The sequence below is a fragment of the Periplaneta americana genome, chromosome 7 (assembly GCF_040183065.1).
Source record: "Periplaneta americana isolate PAMFEO1 chromosome 7, P.americana_PAMFEO1_priV1, whole genome shotgun sequence".
Taxonomy (NCBI): domain Eukaryota; kingdom Metazoa; phylum Arthropoda; class Insecta; order Blattodea; family Blattidae; genus Periplaneta; species Periplaneta americana.
The window spans coordinates 117,742,510-117,757,287 of record NC_091123.1 but is presented as its reverse complement, the minus strand read 5'-3'; the positions used below and the strand labels follow the sequence as shown (position 1 = coordinate 117,757,287).

The 14,778-nt window shown below is 33.9% G+C and overlaps 2 long non-coding RNA genes across 3 annotated transcripts; one reads left to right on the top strand and one right to left on the bottom strand.

Moving 5' to 3' along the window:
• Positions 1-3,901: 3,901 nt before the first annotated feature.
• On the top strand, positions 3,902-6,418 carry LOC138702727 (uncharacterized). Of its 2 annotated transcripts, XR_011332882.1 has the most exons (3): positions 3,902-4,346; positions 4,461-4,568; positions 6,211-6,418. It is a non-coding gene; the product is annotated as an uncharacterized lncRNA (long non-coding RNA). The 2 variants fall into 2 exon arrangements; XR_011332880.1 differs by having other exon boundaries at positions 3,902-4,568.
• Positions 6,419-8,390: 1,972 nt separating this feature from the next.
• Positions 8,391-12,940, bottom strand: LOC138703386 (uncharacterized). Its single transcript, XR_011333143.1, has 4 exons — positions 12,578-12,940; positions 12,359-12,453; positions 11,077-11,195; positions 8,391-10,411 (listed from the first exon to the last, which is right to left on the bottom strand). It is a non-coding gene; the product is annotated as an uncharacterized lncRNA (long non-coding RNA).
• Positions 12,941-14,778: the final 1,838 nt, after the last annotated feature.

Genomic DNA, 14,778 nt, shown 5'->3' with positions numbered 1-14,778 from the left:
TTAGGAAAACACGAAATATTATGTTTTACAACACTCTTTTTCAACATACATATGTCCTTCGCTGTTGGTTAAACAGCTGACACATCAAACAAATGACGATCGATCACTCGCTTAGCGTATTGAGATCGAATTGAATACGATACCCGTTTTCACGGAACTCAATTCGAACTGAATACGATCCGATCCCACTTTTTAGGTGTATCGACCTTGAGACTCACATCGAACTGAATCCCCGTTTTCACGAAGATTTCAATACGGTAAGTGTATTTAGTTCAATCTGAATACTCCATGAAAACGTAGTAATTATTTTCGAGTAGACCTATCTCCTTGAATATGGTGAACATACTGCTTTAAATTGTTTATAACATTTTGAATATTTTCTAATATTAATTTAGTTTCTGATTCTTTTAAAATATCCTCATTCCACTTTAATGATTAAAGTATATCTCGCAGTTTTCCGTAAAAAATTCGTTTCTGTTGCGATCATTCTTTTTGCATCTCGTTTCCCTATTGTCCATATCCAATGTCGTATTTAGGGGATGACAAACTAGGCATTTGCCTAGGTTGGCAGGCTTGAAACTCGAACAAGAATTAGAATAAAATGGAGCGAATTATCTGGTATAGAATATAAATTTTAAAATTTAAATATCCTGTCCGCCAACGCGTTGCTAACTAGCATGGTAACACTGATCAAATGATAGTGTTTGTGTAGAAAGTTTGTTTCGTTTATGGTTTTGTATCAGTATTCTTTGTGGATGTAATAATTTTAAGTCCAAGTAGTCGAAACCAAAATAAATCTTTTGTTACCTTTTATTTGGAGAGGGGGCGATAATTTTTTCCCCAAAGGGCATAAGGATACCTAAATATGGTCCTGAGTTCATATGTTATAACTGAAACTGCAAGTTTGTTTTTTACTTTTAGACTGTTTTTTTTTCTTATTTCAAAACTTGATTCGGTTTCAGAACTCGATTTAACATTCTTAACATCTTACAAGCCAACTTTCTCATGGAGGCAAATAAAAAAGTTATTTTTTTTCTTTCACCATACTAATAATGTCAAAACAAGTGCTAGTACAAATTCTGGCCACTCGAGAGCAATTATAAGTACCGTAAAAAATAAGTTTCCCTGGGACAGTTTATATAAAGAAAACACAATTGCTTTGGAAAAAATTATGAGATCAGATACAGCAACTGTTGAGATATTTTTAAACATATTCCCCACTGAATTTGAGATATTTGTTATGCAATGGGATCGACAGAGAGGTTCAGACGGCTGTCACACACTGACTTCTACGACACAGGGATACAAAAGTTGATCTCACGGTATGAAAAATGTCTCAATTCCGGTGGGGAATGTGTTGAAAAATAGCTCAACAATTGCTGTGTCTGTACCAATAAATATTTCCAATAAATTGTATTTTTTTCTGTCAACGGTCCCACAGAAACTTATTTTTCCGGCCCTCGTAATTGCACTCGTGTGGTAAAAGTTTTTATAAGCACTTGTTTTGACATTATTAACATGGCGAAAGAAAAAAAAACTTATTTTTATCTGCCCCTATGAGAATGTTTGTTTGTTAGACAATTTTACAGTTTTTCCTGGAATATCCTTTTCTCTTTCATACGACAAGACGTAGCAGGGTAACTGAAATGGTCTATTTTATACAGGGACATCATTTTATTTTTACTTCAATTTTTATTGTATCCGAGTTTTTGAATGTACTTCACTCCCATCCCTTCTACTAATGAAGTTCAACCATCCTGCACACAGATCCAAGACCTCATATACAGGCATAATAGCCTTACGGTCATAGTAAACAGTACGTTCCAAAAAATATGTTCGCGTTTTCCATTGACGAAAGAGCTTTCAAAATTGAATCATTTTCGCACAGGTACTGTCGTCCATTTGCCTACGTCGTATCCCGGTTTCCCCCACCAGCTTTTATTCACCAGCTAGTGGCTGGGCTGTCTTAGCTCTTTTCTGAGAACATTAATTTCTGTTAGGAATTGGACGTCTACGTAATATTATACAACTGTTTAAAATAGCTTAAATAAAAGGGGCTCGTTAAGTAATTAACTGTCACGTGATTTCCTCCCTTTCTACGACCCTACGACATAACCACTTGGACGGACAGCAGATAGTATGTCTGAGTAATTTTATCTTTTCGGATCGGGCAGAAGTGAAGATTTAATTTACAGTAAGTAAGGTACTCTTTTATAGAGTAGGTACAGAATTATTTCAACATGAGTTACTAGTACGAAGGACAAAACTGGTAATTGGGATTAGGTACAATAATATGCACAAAAGAACTGAAGCCTGTATCGAAATGAACGGCCACCATTTTAAAAATGTGTTTAAATATCCATATTATGATTATTTTTCAATTTAACTTCATTCTCTATATTGTATGCTAATGTGCTGTAGACGGTATAATATACACTGCATAATGAATACGTCGACATGGACAGCTCAGTTCGTGAGTAAAAACACTCATTGTTAATACTGTACTGTATTTTGATTAAACAAAAATCTAATGAAAATTATCAAACTCAAAAGCGCGATATTTCCTAGTTTACGTAAATGGATGAACTACTTTTCTTCCCTCCAATACCTAGTAAAGTGATTTTTTTGTATTCTATGCCAGTATCATCGAACTCCAGTTGTGGAAGGGGGTAGCAAACGGCGTTGATCCAGAGGTATAGCCAAGTTAATATTAAAAATGTTAGTAAAAATAAAATGATGTCCCTGTATTATATCTTTGACTACAATATTGTATCGTATTTTACTCGCTCTAGACTTTTGGAGACCAAATTCTTTTAAAAGGTTAACTGAATGGGAATTTTATTCCTCTTTCTTTGTAGATTATCCTCAGATTTAGGTATTATAATTTTTTGTCTCATCTGCATGTAATAATATGTTCAAAGTCCTGTTATTTCGAATATTAATTCCCTTATTGCATGAATATACTCTTGGGCTTTCCTCTTTGTAGAATATCTTCTAATGTCGGCCTCGGTAGCGTAGTTGGTATAGCGCTGACCTTCTGTGCTCGAGGTTGCGGGTTCGATCTCGGCCTAGTTCGATGGCATTTAAGCGTGCTTAAATGGGACAGGCCCATGTCAGCAGATTTACTGACATGTAAAAGAACTCCTGCGGGACAAAATTCCGGCACACCGGCGACGCTGATATAACCTCGGCAGTCGCGAGCGTCGTTAAATATACCATATTTAAAAAAAATAACATCTTCTGATTTACATATTATAATTTGGTCATCTGTCTGTAATAATGTGTTTAATGCCGTGCTATTCTGAATTTGAATTCCTGTATCGTATATACTAGTCAATTCTAAACTTATGTCTTTAATATATACATTGAATAACGTTGGAGACGAGAGGGATACTTGACTAACTTCTCCATTAATTTGTTTTGGATGTATGATTTTTAGAGATGGTAGATTTTCGCTGTCGCGATAAATGCGAAAAGTGTCCAAATGCTATGTAATCACATAGTTGTGTCTTGGAGAGGGAATTTCATATCTCACGATGCGAAATTGAGTAGAAAAGCGAAATATAGGAGTTTGTGGGAATGAGTACGAAATTATAATTTCATATATAAAATTTTACATGCACAATGGCCAGCCCTTTAATTTTTCTTGCACTTGGACATCCTTTGCTTACGTTCACTCTTTATAAAATAAACTGCCTCCTCATTGTTGACGAAGAAATTTAAATTGAATTTGATGTGTTTAAAAGTAATTGTTGACTTGTTAGTTTCTCTGACCCGTTACATTTTTGCAAGCTGCACACGAACTGCATGAAGATGGGCCGAGACAAAATCGCTATCAAACAACGAGCGGAAAGCTGTAAAAATGAGTACTGTAGTTTTATGTAAGCGATTCAAATATTTTAGGGCCCTATTCATAGACATTCTTAGAGCGGGTTAAATAGCTACTTCCGGTGGATGATCAGCGAACTAACGTTTTTCGTATTCATAAACTAGTGTTAGCGATAATACGTGTACTAAGAGGGGTTAGGCTGGCTAAATTTTAGCCCCCGCCGGTAGGGTAGTTTAGAGGCCGACTAGCTTAGCAAGATGGCTGTTATGATGCAGTGAATGTGGGTTATGTGCGTCGAATTCGTGATGTGATATGTAGGAGGAAGACGTACCTACCGAGATTGGACATATTTAGAAAATATGAAGTACACAATATTAGTCAGGCTTCTGTAAGCCGTATAATAACGAATGTGTCAGTAGCAATCGCTGGACTTGCGCTTCGTTACGTACGTTTTCCTAGGGAAGAAAAACGAATAACACTGCGAGAAAGTTTGACGACATCGCAAGATTCTCTTCAGGTAATTATATTTCATGATTTGAATATTGTATGTGAATGCTTTCTTAGAGAAATTTGTACTGTACCGGTACCATATTGGTACAGTAGGCCTATTGTGATATTTCATCATTTTTAGGTTATTGGCGCCATAGATGGCACGCACATACCCATAACAAATGTAGGAGGAGAACTGTCACAAATATATATCAACCGAAAAGGATGGTATTCTCTATTAAACGTTCAGGTACGTACTGTAAATGAAATTACAACCCGTAAGAGGTTATGTAGACCTAGGCTGAAATTTTGGTGAAACTAGCGCTGAGGTAGTTCCGATGATTTCGATACTGAAAATCGTTGAATTTGTGAGATATTTTTTGTAGAGATGCAGTTGGTCATATATGCAAGCCATTATAAAAGCCAAAAATAATCTAACCTGATCTATCACAGATTCGTATATGCAAGGTGTGTAAGCAGAGTACGAAGAGAACCACCTCAGTGCTAGTTTAGCTTTTAATAACTTTATTTACATTTTAGATAGTAATGCATTATATTACATTATTTCAGTTAAATGGTACAAGAAAAAGGATTTGTAATTTGTAATTCTCCAGAAAAGCTACACTGAAGAAGACACAATAAAAAATCGCCTCAAAGTTGTTGCCCCCCCCCCTCCTTCTAACTAATTACTAATATAACATGCGAGAAGTCGAGGGAGAATTATTAGAGAAATGGTGTTATATTGGTAATAAATGGGAGTGTGGGAGCTACAACAGTGCATTACAGTATGTAAGTAACAGTACCCAAGTAACTATTAAACGATTTTTATGTTGAAAGTATTTGTGGCTGCTGACTAAAACCACATGTTTATTTGGCCTACTGTATATATGTCACGGAAGTCAGTGAAGCAAATATCTATTGTTCCTCCTTCAATGTAGCTTTTCTGGAGAATTACTAGAAGGTCAGCTGTTAGCAGCTCTAAATATCAGAATGAAAAAAACTCGGTTAAACGAGCGTTGAGCGGATTCCGCCGATTTTGGAATAGACACTGACGCACTTAGGTTAGGTTAGGTTAGTTTAGGCTTTTATTTTCCCGTCAAGATGAAGGTGAAAGCGATTGAGTGTGATTTTTTGTTTTCTATGTTGGCAGTTCAAGTATGTCGGTGTCTATTCCAAAATCGGCAGAATCCGCTCAACGCTCGTTTCACCAAAAACTCAAAGAATAAAAACTGTTGCTTAGTTAAAAAACTTGAAATTTTTTACCAAATTGCACAAAAAAAGGGATACATTTCACTTATATGAGTGACAAATCACATTCGTAGCTTTCATTTGTGTACCCACATGACAGTTTTTTTTAACAGTTTTAATTTTTTATAGAAATGTCCTTTATGAAATTGCTAGTTAACACATATATTACCTTATTCATTTAAGGTTATAAGTGATGCAAGTTCCCAAATTCTGGGTATAGTGGCACGTTGGAGAGGAAGTGCCCATGACTCTCGCATTTTCAATGAGATTAGAATTAAGAAGTGATTTGAACAGAATGAATTTGGACGCTTCATTTTGTTGGGGGATAGTGGTTATGGTGTACACAAATATTTGTTAATGCTTGTAAAGTGAATTACTCTACTTGCAATGTATTGTGTACTTTTGTATAAGCTTAACTGATGAATTCTATATTTGTTTGATAAAATGTCTAAACTTGTAAATTGAATTAATCTGCTTGCTATATACCTAAATTATTGTGTAGTTCAACTAATTGTTTATGCCTTTAAATTGAATTAATCTGCTTGCTAGGTATTGTCTTAATTCAATTGCCTATGCATGAAAATTTAATTGATCTGCTTGCTATCTTTTTATACCATTTTAATTGTTTTTATACCTATTTGCAGCTGCTCTCGGGCTTGGATTAGATTCCTGCTTGGACTGATTACCTGGATGGATTTTTCAGAGGTTTTCCCCAACATTAAGGCAAATGTTAGGTAATATGTGGCGAATCCTCGGCCTCACCTCATCTTGCCAAGAATTTGTGTAACTCTTGACTTGTTCCATATCTTAAAGCTTCTATGGAACACAATAAATTAAATAAAAAAAATGAAATACTGTGTTATTATTCTAAATGATCATGGACAGAATCCAATGAAAAGTAAGGGAGAATGTTAAACTTTTGTATACCACTTAATGTAACTGTGTACACCAATCACAGTATTACTTTCTTATATTATATGTTTTTTTTTTTTTATTGTTTAAGTTTGAAAGATTATCATTTTGTTGGAAATTATTTCATTCTAACATCTAAGAAAATATAAGATACTCTAAATTATGTGAACTGACTGCACAAATCACTGGTGTGCACTTTGTATTTTATGTCAATTTTATTTCTTATGAATCACTTATACATTCGTTTCTTGGGTTGCTATACCTGCAATATACACCTCAATTTTTAATATTCTAATTATTATTATTATTATTATTATTATTACTATTATTATTATTATTATTATTATTATTATTGCAGCAGTCCAGTACCTGTTTTTTCTTCACTGAGCGAGTATCCCCGGCTTAGTTTGTGCAGTTCATTTCTGAAATGTTAAAAAAATGGACTCCAGAGAATTACAATTTACAAAGATAGTTCTCTTCAGCCTTAGCCATCTGCACAAGTTGGGAGATGCAAGATATGTCCGAGAAATAGGGATGGGAAGTGTAGTACAGAATGCCATGTGAGTGCAATGACCATTCAGACACTACACAGTAAAGGTGTGCATAAATTGTAAAGAAATTATTTAGAAAGAAAAAAGAGAACTGTTAATGATAATTTCTTTATAATATAAACGTTTCCTCGATAAAAGAGCAATAGTACCAATTTTTCATAGGGCATTTTGTAAACCTGTACTCATTTGCAAGCATATTCTGGAGTATACATGTAACCAGATTGGTGTAGGCCTACATTTAGAGGTTGGTATACAGAAGGTTAATATACATACTGTACCGTGTGACAAATTACTTTCTATGCTTCCTTATTTATAGAAGTCACTGAAAATCATTATAGTCCATATATTAACATCTTCGTCAATTCGAAGTAAAACAAAAAGTTGAAGTATGTGTAACGTGGAATGTTGCTAATAAACTTATATTTGAATCAGTAATTTCTGAAAGGGCTTTATTTCAAAATCTCATCTCCATAAAAATCGCCTTACTGCAGGATTAGGGCCCTCTGAGAAGTGCTGTGAATATTATGAAGCCTGCATAGATCTGAATAAAATACATGGAATAATCCCCATTATCAGAAAGGCATATTCAAGTGAGAATATGATAGCGTTCTAAATTGATTTTAGCAAAAAGATTGGATAAAGTCCTTTTAGAAATGACTGATTTAATTACAGAGTTACTGTCTAATAAAAAAAAAAACTCTCACATAAATTACTCCAAGTATAAATAGTGCATCCAGTGCTAATGCTCACACGTCACTGAAACAGATGGCAGAATGCGATTATTTTTTAATAGGATTTTATGATAATATACCTTTCCATGACGTAGAACAAGTTCAATATAAAAATATTTGATTTTAGGTACTGGCACCATAGATAGCACATTCTTAAGTCTTGGAGAACTTTCACAAATAAATATCAAAGAAAGGTTAATATTTGAGGAGAAAAATTCACTCCGGCACCGGGGATCGAACCCGGGTCCTTGATTCTACATACCAAGCGCTCTGACTACTGAGCTACGCCGAATTCAATCCACAGCACCAGATGGAAACCTCCTCCTTCAATGTTTCCCTTTGTGGCCTGACTCCAAGTTAGGCATATATGTTGACGTTTATGTCCAATGTCAACTGCCATTATATTAGGAGCGCACTCAGTTGAGTGACTTGTTGGCCGGGAATCCGCAGTTTAGTGCACAGTAAGCTGTACAGAAATATGAACTGCAGCTATGAGAATATTATAGACTTATTAATTGTCACTATTACAGATATTATTCTGTAGGACAAATTAATAAGTTTATAATATCAAAGAAAAGGGTAGTATAATGGAAACTCAGGGGTTCTGTAAATTAAATTAAAACTCGTATGTAGGTTTAAACTTCGCTTCATACAATAATTTTATTCATATTTTGCATATTCACTTATTTCTAAGTTACAAACTATTGTACATTCTAAGGACAAAGGGAGAAAAGCCAAACAAAGCATATCAACATAATACAAGAATAAGCAAACACCATTACAAAAAAAAAAAAATCGCTTAGCATAGAGTGAGAGTATTAAGAAAATAAATATAGACCTTAATTTTTCTCCTCATTCCTAAGTTCCATATTCATTTCAGGTTGTAAGTGATGCAAATTAGTAACTTCTGAATGAGTTTCATGCAAAAATGCAGACAAGTCACCAGTAAAATGATTACAAGAAATGAGTGAAGCATTGCAGATTTAGCCCTGCATTGGAAAGAATCCCGCGACCAGATATTTACTCTAACATACAGGCTACATTTATTCAATTTACCTGAAGGGGTTAGGTACAGCTTACAGCAGTAAAATTTTGCAAATATTCAACATTTTTTCCACCATTACTGTATCTTGTACAATTATGAAAATTAGTACGTGTAAAACACTGTCCTTCTACTATATGAAAAAAATATTTATGTATATATATTTTTTTCTAAATTCAAAATGTTGACAGTTCACTGTGCAGTGATGAAGCATTTCTCTCATAACTAAAAAACTATCCAACACTTTGTGATGAAATTTGTTGTGTATGTATGCATGTCATACCTACAATATGATGCAAAATCACATCTCTACCTTTGATAGACTGTCTGATAAAAATAAATTCATTTAAAGAAGTGGTGAATATAAGTATTTTTTTCTAACACAAAATAAAATATTATTTATTAAGGAATGTAGTTGAAAGAGCATGATATTGTAAACATGAGTTTCAGCAATGTAATAAGAGAGAGAACATTACACTAAAGTACTACATTTCCAGTTTTTGTCCATTGTGCAACTCAAACCAAGAAATGGATTCGGAACATCTCAAATCTGTGCCTCAGTAGCTGACCATGACAATACCTTTGAAAAATATTGGAGTGCAAGAGGTCAAATTACTTTATTGTCAAATGCCTGGCATTAGAAAACAACATTTCCAGCTTTTCATTAGGCCCTCCCCTTATTCTTTTCTTTCTAATTGTGTTTTCTTAACATTTCCATTTCTAATAATAATTTTGCTTTTTTCAATTCATGGATCAATTCATTAGAGACGTCCAAGCCTAAATTAAAGACTCTGAATTAAATTTCTCTACTAATAACACCTTAATTGCATAGTTATAGACATAAGTGTAACTAAATTGCTTTAGGTAGGTACTTAAACCTCCATCAGGGAATATGTTCTAACTCAGGAACTACAGGTTCGATGAATGATGAATCCAGCAAAAACAAAAAAAATAAATAAGTACCAGTAATCTGTCTTATAAATCAGCAAAACTTTTAACCGACATTAAAATAAGAAAAAGGAACACATACATATGTATAGAATTCACTAAACAACAATGTGAAAATAAAAAGTTGAAAACACTACTAGAGCCCAATATACAGTAATACTAATAGTCCTCAATCTGATGCAGTTGCCCCATTCAGCTTAGAAACTGGCCACAACTGTCCAGCAACATATCTCCATCAAATAAACTTGTTACACTCATAACACTGTGTAGCATGCAACAAGACAAATATAATAATGAACAAGGAATACTTACTACTCTACACCAAACTCCAGAAAACGATTGGGACAGAAGAATTTCAAGTTCCTATAAACTGCTGGGAAGCTCGCAAGGAAATGAAGTAGACAAGAACTCAAGAAAATTTCACTACTAGTGCTACTATTACCATCACCACCACCATTACCACTACTACTAAGTTACATCTCTAGTTCTTTGATTTGTCCCAGATAATTTTTAACTTTGCCTTTAATAATATTTTATTTCTAATAACAATTTTGTTTTCTGCAATTCATAGAACTTCTCATCACGTTTAATTTTTGGGCTTCATGCTTAGGAGGAACACTTCTTCATATTCTGTCATTCTCGATGATCTTGCAGCAGAGTCCTATGGAAAGACGAAAAAAATGTTAATCATTTGCATACTACTGTACACAAAAGACACTACTTCTTATCAAAACTGTGAATTTTTTTAATTGTCTAAGTTTGAAAATTTATCAATTGTTTGAAATTATCCATTTGATCCAAACATGCAAGAAAATTTAATTTTCTGCAAAATGTACTATGATTCAAATGCATCCCACTTCATATTCCAGATCATAAATTTTAATTGTTATGAAGCACTTATACATTAATTTGTTGGTTGGGTTGGAATAACTGTCATACAATGTATCACTCAATTTCTAGTATTCAAATTAATGTTCCCTTGTTTAACCGTTTCATATTAGTGATACATTGTAATATTATTGTTGCATTTAATATTTATGTCTTAATACTAACTAAACTGTCCTTCATTAAAGAAAAATAGCCATAATTTTTCATCATGTACACAGTTGTAAAGTCCCATTCTGACCCAATGGACTGCCTTGAAATAATATACAGTACACTGTATGATTATTATAAACCACAAAAAAAAGTAAATTAAAATCATCAGTACCAGTTGCAGAAGACACAGCTCTGCTGGATACATTAAGAAGATTGATTGACTGATAATATTGTAATCATAAATAGGCCTAGCAATATTCTTAGGTATGAATGAGACCTTAAACTTACCTGTTGTTGATTACTGTAGAGACTGTTAACGCCCATTCACCTGGGATTGTGGAGACAGGATTTATTGCAGACATACGTGGGATTGATGATGATGATGATGATGGTGCAATAATGACATCCTGAAATAAGCATGTAAGTTATTAATATTAAATGAAAACGTAAACATAATACTTATTGTATTATATAGATCTTACATCAGCATTACAGCTATGAGATGTGGAACAAGTAAATTAAGCAAATAGCCAAAATATGTTCATTAATACATAGTAAGTATTTAAAACATAATTAAACTATGCATCATTTTGCAAAAATGAATATAAAGCAATTTTGTTAATTCTTTTCTAAATTTTTCCTCTTGACCCATCAAAGCTTTAAGATAATACATAAACAGTGAACGTTTTACAACAGCTGAGAATAATAGAGGTTAAATGGAAATCTAATTTGTCTTGTATATATACACAGTGTGTTTAATAAATCATAATATTATATTATGGATGTTTTGATTTCTGACATGAAACATCATGTAGGCTACTCAAAGAAAGCCTAAGGTGGAAAATATTTCTTGCACTCGTGTCATTATTCTTAGGGCTTTCTATTGTAACACAATAAGAGGTAATCTATGTTTACATCACCACAACTACAGATTACATAGGCGTATGAGGTTTTGTCTTTTCAGTGCTGTAATAAATATGAGTTTGATATATATTTTATAAATCACTTACTAGCGTTCTATAAACACAAAAGATAATGAAATTTTATAGCTGACCATCAATATGGATTCTACAAATTTCTTATGCTTATGTAGGTAATTCTAACCTCAAATAATGCTATTTCTTTTGACAAAGTAGAGAAAAGGATATCTCAGAAATCTCTAGGCGTTCCTACTGCCCTTTAAAATAAGGTCTCAGTTTTGATAATTCTTGTACACAAGATATTAGGCCTACGTTAAGGTATGATTGATAATTGTGTGGGTTGCCATCAGATGTTTGTGGCCCAATCCCCTATAGGTATTTACAAAGCCATATTATCCAAACTGCATTTATGGTAGTTGAGTATAGGCGTAGCTTGCATTTTCACGATTGTTGTGAATTACATTTTACTAGCATTATCAGCTATATTCCTACAAGATATATTATTTACGTTATATTAATTAGGCTACCAAGTACCTATTCAGAGTAGCCTTAGGTGACATAATCATACCAGAGCCACATTAAACATTTACCATGAAGTAATAGGCCTATCTTACTTACAAAAACATGTCCTAAGAACCAAAAACACATACCTCATATGTTAACATTCCATATCGTTTAGTAGGCCTACGTCATCAATTTCGGGAGCAGGACATCCTCCACCAGTTGTTTTTAGTTATTTCTTCAACTAAAAGTAAATAAATATATACTGAATTAGAATAATTCACTCTTTGAAGTCCAATATTTCATAATAGTTACGTCTAGGCCTAACCTAAAAATATTACGTATAATATTATAACATTTCTACTTACATTTTCGACATTTCTTCTTGTGTAGTCGAATTCCCGCACGCTGCCATGTATATTTCTTGCTTTTTTTTACCACAGAAGAAAAAACAAATAGTTTATTGTAGTTTAATATCGCCAATAACCTCACAAATAAACAGAAACGATTCGGAATCGCTTGCGTCTGAGCATGACAATTGCCAGTCTGCACATGCGCAGTAGCATTTTCAGCATCGTGTAACAGTTTCCAAAGCTAATACGCCGACTAATGTAGCCACTGATTAATCGGCGTCTCTGAATCCTGTAAAAGTAACCTGGCTATAACCGGGGCTAGTTTAGAACGCTCGTAGCATGGGCTAGCGCGATGTCTATGAATAGGGCCCTTAATGTGCAAAATGTGTAACAAGAGGTTGTTTTGGAAGAAAAGAGATGTATTGGAAAAACACATAAAATCGAAAACACGTATGAGCAGAGGAAAACTTCCTTTCAAAAACAACATGGGGTTAAACGGCAGACAATTTCAGAGCTCGAAGGCAAAGCAAAGAATGCTCGTGAAGAAAAAATGAATTTGCCGAAGACTCGTGAAGATGTGCTTACGAATCAACATTCCAATGAATAAACTGGATCATCCAGCCTGCGAGAATATTTTAAAGAGTAAGTACTGCACCCTCCGCTGGGTACATGGGGTCTTTTGAGACTGTATTAGGCAGCGATGTCAAGGTCAAGAGCACGTAGAAGGATCTGCGTGCGATCAAGCGCTCACTGGTTGCCATGAATCTATTCTGCAGGCAGCAGCAGAGAATAAGAAGGGGTGAGCAAAGTGAAATCTATTGACCTGTCACTGCAAGATGAATTACACTGTTTGTAAATAATAGATAACTTGTTACATTCATACGTGACAACAAGAAATCAGAACATATTTTGTAGAGTGTACGTCTCTAATAAATGAAATGAATTATAAAATATAGGCTACAATAAATAATAAACATAGCTTCTACTTAATTTATATAGTTTCAGATAATAGATAGAATATAATTAATTTTTACATAATTATATAATAATCCAACTAGTATAAAAACACGACTTTCCTGGTTTAAACTTACCAATACAAAAGTGAAAGAAATTACAGGACATTGTGCTTACGGAAAAATGAAATAATAGGATTGCAATAAATAATAAACATAGTATATTTTTTATCTTAGAGGTTTTAGATAATGAGGCTACCTTATTAGTTGCTATGTAACTGTTACACACTTAATAATGTACTTATTATATGAACAGCACATTTCTAGTAACAAATTTAAATTCCTGACTTCTCGTCTAATACAGAAGTGTTTTTTCTTGTTTTTGTCGACACCAACCTCCTTATGTCCGGCGAAATTATGTTTCTTGCAGCATAACGTAGCAAAGCACGCTTATTATCCTCTGATAATCTTGGTATTAGTTTTGGTTTTGTGAGGTTCGTAAGTGAGGAAAATTGCTCACATACGTGCTTACTGCCAAATATAGAAATAATTTGAGCCGCAAATATTCGTACCCTGGATATAGTACCCGGCAAAGCGAAATTCCAACTTGACTCTGTTCACGTAAAACTTAAATGCAATGCAGCGAGGAAGAATCTCTACAGTACATCTAAACATACAGGCCTATTTATTACTATTTAACATCATTATGTACAGCTGTCAAAAGAAAAAGTGGCCGCTCTCCTGGAACAAAGTTCCCTTCGGGTATCTTCGCTATAATTCGGAGACAGGCAATGTTACATGTTGTTGGACCACGTTGCCTGATATCTACAGTTATAATTGAAGTATTCTCTCTGTGATTCGATAGCGTAATGGTAGCGTTCAGGCCTCTTATTCATGAGGTCCTGCGTTCGAATAGAACCTCGTGCTTTTTATGTTCTTTTTTGTTATGTTTTTGAGAGAGACAAACTATACATAATGGCTCCTTTCTCTTTTACGATTATTTTAGTAATTAACATCAGGTTCATTAATATATTATGCCATGACTTTATCATTATGATATTGTGGCTGCAAATGGAAAGAAAAAAGATTTTATTCTCAATAAAAATATCTTTCGTGGCATAAACAAAACAAATTTACTGGCGTCGGCCTTAAAACATTCAAACAATTAAGCGTTCAAAAAACAAAACAAAAAGCCACAATTCAATATTTAGTCTATCTTCCTCTTATCTCGATCATCTTGCAGTCGAGTGGGCATGGAATCGA